Here is a 7,642-nt window from a genome sequence, read left to right as displayed (position 1 = left end):
CAGTAGAGTCACTATCAAGTGCTACAGTGATACGGGAGCATACTCAACGTTAGCAAATTTGTAGCCAATGATAGAGGTCCATATCACTGTGCGGTCTCATGAATGTGATTCGAAGAGATGAAATGTAATAGAAGATAGGAAATATAATACCTGCTGCATATTAAAAGTAATAGTATTAATTTCTTGAGTTGAATTTCACATCAAACATTCCCCGTCACATACAACAGTCAAACAAATATTTTAACATTGAGTTGACTAAAAGAAGACCAAAAAATATATAACTATGAATAAATATTGAAAGCCACGTAAAAGTCCAACATCTTCCTCTTGTCTAAAACATTTCAATCAATAAAATGAAGGCCTATGTTTCTAATATGCTAAAAAAATAATTCCTAACTAATTAGCTTAGTCAGTGAACCTACAACCATACTAATACTAGGTAAATAAACCAAACAAATAGACTTAAATCTATTTATTACATCACGAATATAGTAATACTTTCTCTCAGCCTGTTTACTTTTACTACAAAATTTGGGATCTTTGAAAACCTTGATTGCCGCCAGCTTATCACAGACATGTGTCTGACAACATCTCAAGACTACAAAGAATATAAATACATAAGTATTCAAAGTAAAATAATGCAATTGGCATAGGTTCCACCCATCGATATCCGACACTGACTCACTAAACATGCATACATACATAAGCATATTTTATCAATTTTAGATTTATCCAATTACACAAGATGTATTAATATGATTCGTTGCTTGTCTTCATGCACTGACTCAAATATGTGGGACGTGTCGGGATCGTCCTGGGCCTCCGGGATCAATAGATCGGCGTTCTCTAAAAAAGGATCAACACGTGCAATGCAATGAGTATGAATGAAGTGTAAATATATGCCACAATATGTATATAATGGCTGAAAATATTTTTCCTAGATAGAAAAAGTCATAAGGAAAGTAGCAAAATTGGGTTCATCAATTTTGGACTCGCAAAAAACCAACGGTGAATTAATGAAGTCTTAACCTAATTAATTATCTTAGAAAGTTAATTAACTCTTTAGTAGATGGAGACATTTTTAATAGATAAATTAGGTTATTATAAAATCAACAAAATTAGTTTCATAATTTTTGAAGCTACGGAGAATTTATTATAAATTTTACAACTTTCAGACCGCCTGATAAATAGTAACTACGGAAGTTCCGCATATTTCTGCGGAAGTTCCGGGCTTTTTCGGAAGATCCGCGAATTTCTGCGGTAGTTTCGGACTGCGGAACCTCCAAAAAATTGTCCGAAATCTCCGGACTGTCCAAAAAAGCTCTATTTTTAGGAAAACTTTGCCAAATCAATTTGCAATCCTCTCTATCCAAAAGGTAACATGTTTAAGATGATTTATGGAGTTAGAATTCACTCATCAACCTAGCAACTTGATTCCTAACTAAAATCTCATATAAATCCTTATTTTTGATCCAAAATTTCAAAACTCATGAACTTTGCTCCAATTCAAAATCGACCACTTAAATCACGAATTCATGCCATGGGAAGCCTAAGTGACTTACCCAAGATGCTTGTGGAGTTGAGTGACCGCCGGGGAACAGAGGAAACGCTCGGGAGACGAAGAATTTCAGTATTCTTCACGTTTCAACCCTAATCACCAAAAATCATCAAAATCGGCTCGAATCCTTCGGAAAAATGAAAATGAATTGGATAGATAAGCAGCTCACGAGCTAGAGAATACAATGGTACCACATGCATACCTTGGACTTGCTCCTAGAGAGTGAAATTCAAGGGAGAGTAAGAGAGCTAGAGAGAGGAGTGAGAGGGAGGGATGAGCTGCAGCTGCAAGATGGAGGCATGGGGAGTGAGGGAGGAGAGAGAGCAGGTGGGGGTGCTTACTTGAGTGGTTGGGTGTTTGGTTCACATGTGGGGCCCATATTTTAGAGAAAATGATCCGTTTTAACTGCGAATTTTATTTTTTTCCTCCCAGATTTCTTTTCTCTCATCCAATTGACTTTTAACGAAGTGCATTAGTATTCTCAATTACAATTACGCAAAATTAAACATAATATTTAAAAAACATAATTATACTTAATTACGTGATTAAGGATTTAAGACGTGACAATAATGAACTCACAAGTAGCTAAATTTTAACCTAAAAACAAAAATAAAAATCAAAACAAGTGTCGGTGCATCAGGAACCAGGGGTCCCCGAGTCCCGAGGCCAGATCAGCAATTCGCCATGTGGCGCCCTCCCGCGGGGATCATCTCCACGAGGTACGAGAAGACTAAGTCCCGGGAGAGGGTGCTCGGGGCCATGAACGGTGGCCCCTGAGTATCCGAGTTCCTCGATGATCCGAGAAGACCAAGTGCCGGGAAAAGAGTGCTCGGGGCCATAAATAGTGCCCCCCAAGCACCCAAGTCCCCCGATGACCGAAAAAGCCGAGTACCGGGAATGGTGTGCTCGGGGCTGCGAACAGTGGCCCCCGAGCACCCGAGTACCCCGAGGACCCAAGGAAGATAGTTCCGGGAGAGAGAGCTCGGGGCCGTGAACAGCGGCTCCCGAGCACTCGGTTCCCCGAGGATCTGAACAGTCAATTCCGGGAAAGCGTGCTCGGGACCATGAACAGTGGCCCCCGAGCACTTGGTTCCCCGAGGACCAAGAAAGGGCATATCCGGGAGAGAGTACTCGGAACTGTGAACAGTGACCCCCGAGCACTTGGTTCCCTGACGACCTAAGAAGTCCTTCGCCGGTGGCCCCCACAGAGGTCCAGCGGTGACATGTCAACCAGTGAAAGGCCCGATGCCGCATTTAAGAGGGCGCGTGGCCTGTCACTTCTAACTGCTCCTGCCATGCTCTGTGTCAGTCCCTGCCACATTCTGGCAGGGGGCATGGGGACATTTAATGCACGGATCCCATCTGCGTCATCCGGCGCACCTCGAGATAGCATCGCGAGGCCCAAGGAGCCCCACCTGCCGCCCTGCTGTGTCAGGCGTACAAGACCGGGCAGGCGCGCCGGGCTGCTCGGTGGCTGCCCGGTGGGCTCTCTCTGCGGCGCCCATTGCAGAACGCCATCATGACGATCGAGACCGGGCGGGGGCACGTTTTCAACCCCCCGTCACTTCGCGCGGCGCCTTGGAACTCATGCCCTCCCTTTCGGGGCACGCTACCACCAGCGAGTATTTAAGAGGAGTCGGTGGACACAGAAAGGGGGGCGCCCCGGATTCGAACACTCAGAGCCAAGGAACAAGACAGAGGTTCGGTACAAGCACATAAGCTAAGATCACCGAAGAACAAGGAGCCCGAAATTCTAGGATAGACAAACATTCTTGTAACCAGCAACATCCTTGAGAGATATTCTCAGTGCATTTATAGCATCCACACAGAAGTAGGGTATTACGCTCAGTGCGGCCCGAACCTGTCTAAAAATCTCCAGTGCATTTACTGCATCCGATCATTCCATTCCACCTGTCATCGCATTTACGCTCATTTATTTCTCCCGCAAGACAGATTCAGAATCATCCCCCTGGCTGAATCTCAAAGGGAGTCCCTCCGGATCCCTGCTTTAGGAGTTCAGCCTCCGACAACCGGAAAGGAAAAACTTGCACACAAGGCAAGGGAACCAAGAGAGAAAAACTAGAAGGAGGGAAATTCAAGCATATGAAACAAAATAAACTTCATTACTCAAAAATGTCAACTCTATTTTAAGCGGATTACAAAAATTTACCTCTCAAAACTCTCACCTATTACATAGGCTATGTACTCATCCTTCTCTCCACTAATATACTAGCACAATGTTTTCATATGGGTGGAACAAAGGGCTCAAATGGCTGGTTCATCCTCTCTCATAACCATACCCCTTTATTTATAGCCTAGAAAACTTGACTCCCAAGTTTTCTAGTTTTTTTTCCAAAATATCCCTCTCTTGTAGTACACTTCTACCTACCACTGAGGGCATTTTAGTCTATTTTTTACTCCATTCATCGGAAGACCGTGACGCCTTTACGACTTAGCTTCATCTTAACTCAAGCTTCATTATGGTGCAACGTACTCCTCCAGCACGTTTCTCAAAGCGTGACTAGCCGGCACTTGCTTTCACCTGAAGCAAGCGCTTCGATGATGACGCGTGTCCTCCGTCTTATGATTTTGACCGCTGGCAAGTCTCTCCCACTCCTAATCCATCGGACCATCTTGTCACTTGCACTGGTATCCCCTTCGCTTAATTTTATCAACACGTCATTTTCATCCTTCGTTTCATGCTTTGCTTGACCTTTATGTGTACAGTTAGGATCACCCTTGACTCCGTACGACCCTCCTTGATCATCCGACACCAAACACCCGTTTAGCCCCGATCACCCACCGTCGACCGCCAAATTGCATCCGTCATCTGCACACCTTAAAACAAGCAAACACATTTCTCCACACTCCAAAATATCTTTAGGTTAGCACAAAATAAAAACTTCAACTCAGAGCACATCCTACAGAAGACGTGAACACCGAATGTTCCGGTGTATTATGCTCCTAAACCGGACCTTCCGGTGAGTGTAACACTATCTGTTTCAGGAAAACTTTGCTCTCAAGAAAAGGTCCAGTGAAAGCTTTCGGTGATCTCATGTCTATCATCGGATAATCCGATGTGTGCCAATCCACTGAACCACCCTTCTGTAACCTCTCTGCAACAAAGGTCTGGTGCATTCTCCGGTGTTCACAATCTTAGCACCGGACTATCCAGCGTACATACTTAAACTTAGCGTAAAAAATATCATCTCTGAAGAAACTACTCTTGCGATCTCAAAGTCCACCACCAGACCACCCGGTGTTTGCTTTCATTTCTGCTTCAACATTGAAAATACTCCGGTGATACCCTCTGGATGAATGCATTTTTTTTATTTTTCTTTGTGATTTGTTGTAAATTTTTCTCATTTCTCCTCCTTTGTAGCATATTCTTTTCTTTGTGTATATGCTCTTCCCTTTGACAATACAAATATCAAAGATAAAATATTATGCAATGCACGAACATACAAATCTAATGAGCTTTCACAAGTATACCACAAAAGCATTTGCAAAAGCTATAAAAGTCAAAGAGCTCCGAAAAATAGAAAGTGAAGCTCACAATTGCATAAAGACTCAAAAAGAGACAGTGACACAAGAACATGAAGCTTTACAAGATAAACACGAAGAATTGGTTGACGTATTTAATTTCTCATAGACAAATCATGTGTAAGGTGATCACTACATAAGCATCAACCCGTGCCAAGGCAATACAAGTATTAAAAAGTAGCCAACTTCAATCTCAAACTAGGTAAACAAATATTCATGACAGCAAACTTTGAAAACGCTCACATATGAAATCGAGACTTAGATTGATCAAGTGATTAAAAAATTAAACAATTAATCACATTTCTTTTAATTTTATTTTATCCTCAAGTTGCCTCTTATCCAAGCAAAATATTGCACGACTGGGTACGACTAACACCTTGAGGTCTTAAAACAACTGTATTAGATCATATTTTAGCACAAGAGACTTGATTTTTTATAATTATTCGATTCGCATAAGTTATCAAGATGCTCACAAGATCGAGTTAATATCCGCGCACGTCATCAACATTATACGTGTGTATGCCAAATTGCTGCCAAATGGAGCGGTTTGTTTAAAAAATGTGACATAACTACATAAGTATGGTTTTATAGGGAAATTTTCACTAGTCATCGTGAACACATAACTTATCAAGATCGTTTAGGTATTAAAAAGATAGATGAAAAAAATTCATAAGATAAGTGAGGGTAATCAATAAATTGATGAATATTATAGAATAAATAGATGACTAAGATAAGTTATACGTCCACAAGTCCATATGAACAACATTTTCCGTTTCATTTATAGAGTTGTAAGGCACCAAATGCATCTTAGATAATAAATTTTATGCAACAATACTGCATATACATTCTCGTATAGCATCACCTAGATGGCCACCATTTGTACTCAATATAGATCTCAAAACGGTGAATCTAATTCAAATAGAAAATTATCCTACATACTTATTAGTTAATACATATAAGTATTGAGTCAGTCTCACCACCACTTTAAAATCCACTAACGATCATCGAGTTGGTACTGTATGAGGATAAATCATATAATTTATTTCTTGCACCCTACGACGTACGTGGACTCAGTGGAACCCTCCTTCCTTTTACCGCTCACCAACCAACCGTTATTTTTGTCCGTCATCCACTCCTGCGAGCGCAGCGCAGTCGAGTCACGCAGCCCCTCACGCCGCGCGCCGCTATAAATCCCTTGTAAACCCGGCCGTTGGCAGCCACGCCACACGCAGTGAAGCAGCTGTGGCACAAAACGCACGCGTGCTCGCTTGGTTCGTGTAGGTACATACACATCTTGGGCACGGCTGAGTGCAAATGGCGGCGAGCGGCGGTGAGCCGTTCCCGGCGGTGGACAAGTGCGATGCCTCGCTCCTCGGGGTCCAGTCGACGGTCGCGTCGGACCTCGGCGGCACGCTGCTCCGGTCGCGGAGCGCCTTCCCCTACTACACGCTCGTCGCCTTCGAGACCGGCGGCGTGCCGCGCCTCGTCCTCCTCCTGCTCCTCACGCCGCTGGCCGCGGCGCTGCGCCACGCTGTGTCGGAGACCGCGGGCGTGCGGGTGCTGGTGTTCGCGTGCTCTTCGATTGCTGCCACCGCATGCTCCTCGACGCCATCTTCCTCTCCGTAGCGCTCGGCCGCCCTGTGTCCGCCGTCACCTACTCGCTCTCCTGTCTCTCCGAGTTCCTGTCCCCCATCCCCATCGTGCGGCTCACCCGCAACCGCGCCACCGACGCGGCCACCATCAAGAACGTGCTCGCCGAGGGCGACCTCGCCATCTGCCCCGAGGGGACCACCTGCCGGGAGCAGTTCCTGCTGCGGTTCTCAGCGCTCTTCGCCGAGCTCACCGACGACATCGTTCCGGTGGCGGTGGAGTGCCGGATGAGCATGTTCCACGACACGACAGCGATGGGGTGGAAGGGCATGGATCCCTTCTACTTCTTCATGAATCCGAGCCCAGTGTGCACGGTCACGTTCCTCAACAAGCTACCGGCCGAGCTCACTTGCGGCGGTGGTAAGTCCAGCCACGAGGTGGCCAACTACATACAAAAGCTTATAGCCTCCACGCTGTCGTACGAGTGCACCGGCTTCACCCGGAAGGACAAGTACTGGGCGCTCACCGGCAACGATGGCGTCGTCCCAGTGAAGACGGTAAATAAGCACGTTGGTTGGTAGAGAAGGATAATACCCACTTACCCAGTTAATTTTTTTTTAGAAAAGATGACAAGAGATTTACCGATTTTATTAAAGAAAGAATAAAAATAACTGAAAAATAGTTTTTTTATACAACACGTCCCCTGGAGAGCTCTTGACGACAGTTAACCCAGATAGATCTATCAAAACAACACGATAATACAATCACAAAAGCTAGAGGGTGGGAAAAAAAACGCTAGCGCTAAGAGGTGGTCATGGCCCAACAAAAATTTTATTTGTTTTTGGTCTTCTCTGCTACTTGAAGCGCATCAAGGACTATTTTTGGAAAGTTTTTCTTTTTCTTTCTTTCTGGGTATTCCACAGAAGGTGATGATAACTTTGTTGGACTCAC

General features: G+C 44.4%; 1 pseudogene; it reads left to right on the top strand.

The window, feature by feature from the left end:
- The first annotated feature begins 6,415 nt into the window (after positions 1 to 6,415).
- On the top strand, positions 6,416 to 7,272 carry LOC133910438 (glycerol-3-phosphate acyltransferase RAM2-like; annotated as a pseudogene).
- The last annotated feature ends 370 nt before the right edge of the window (positions 7,273 to 7,642 follow it).

Source organism: Phragmites australis, chromosome 3, assembly GCF_958298935.1.
Source record: "Phragmites australis chromosome 3, lpPhrAust1.1, whole genome shotgun sequence".
Classification (NCBI taxonomy): domain Eukaryota; kingdom Viridiplantae; phylum Streptophyta; class Magnoliopsida; order Poales; family Poaceae; genus Phragmites; species Phragmites australis.
Note: the sequence above shows the minus strand (reverse complement) of the source record. Positions and strands in the feature narration are given on the sequence as shown.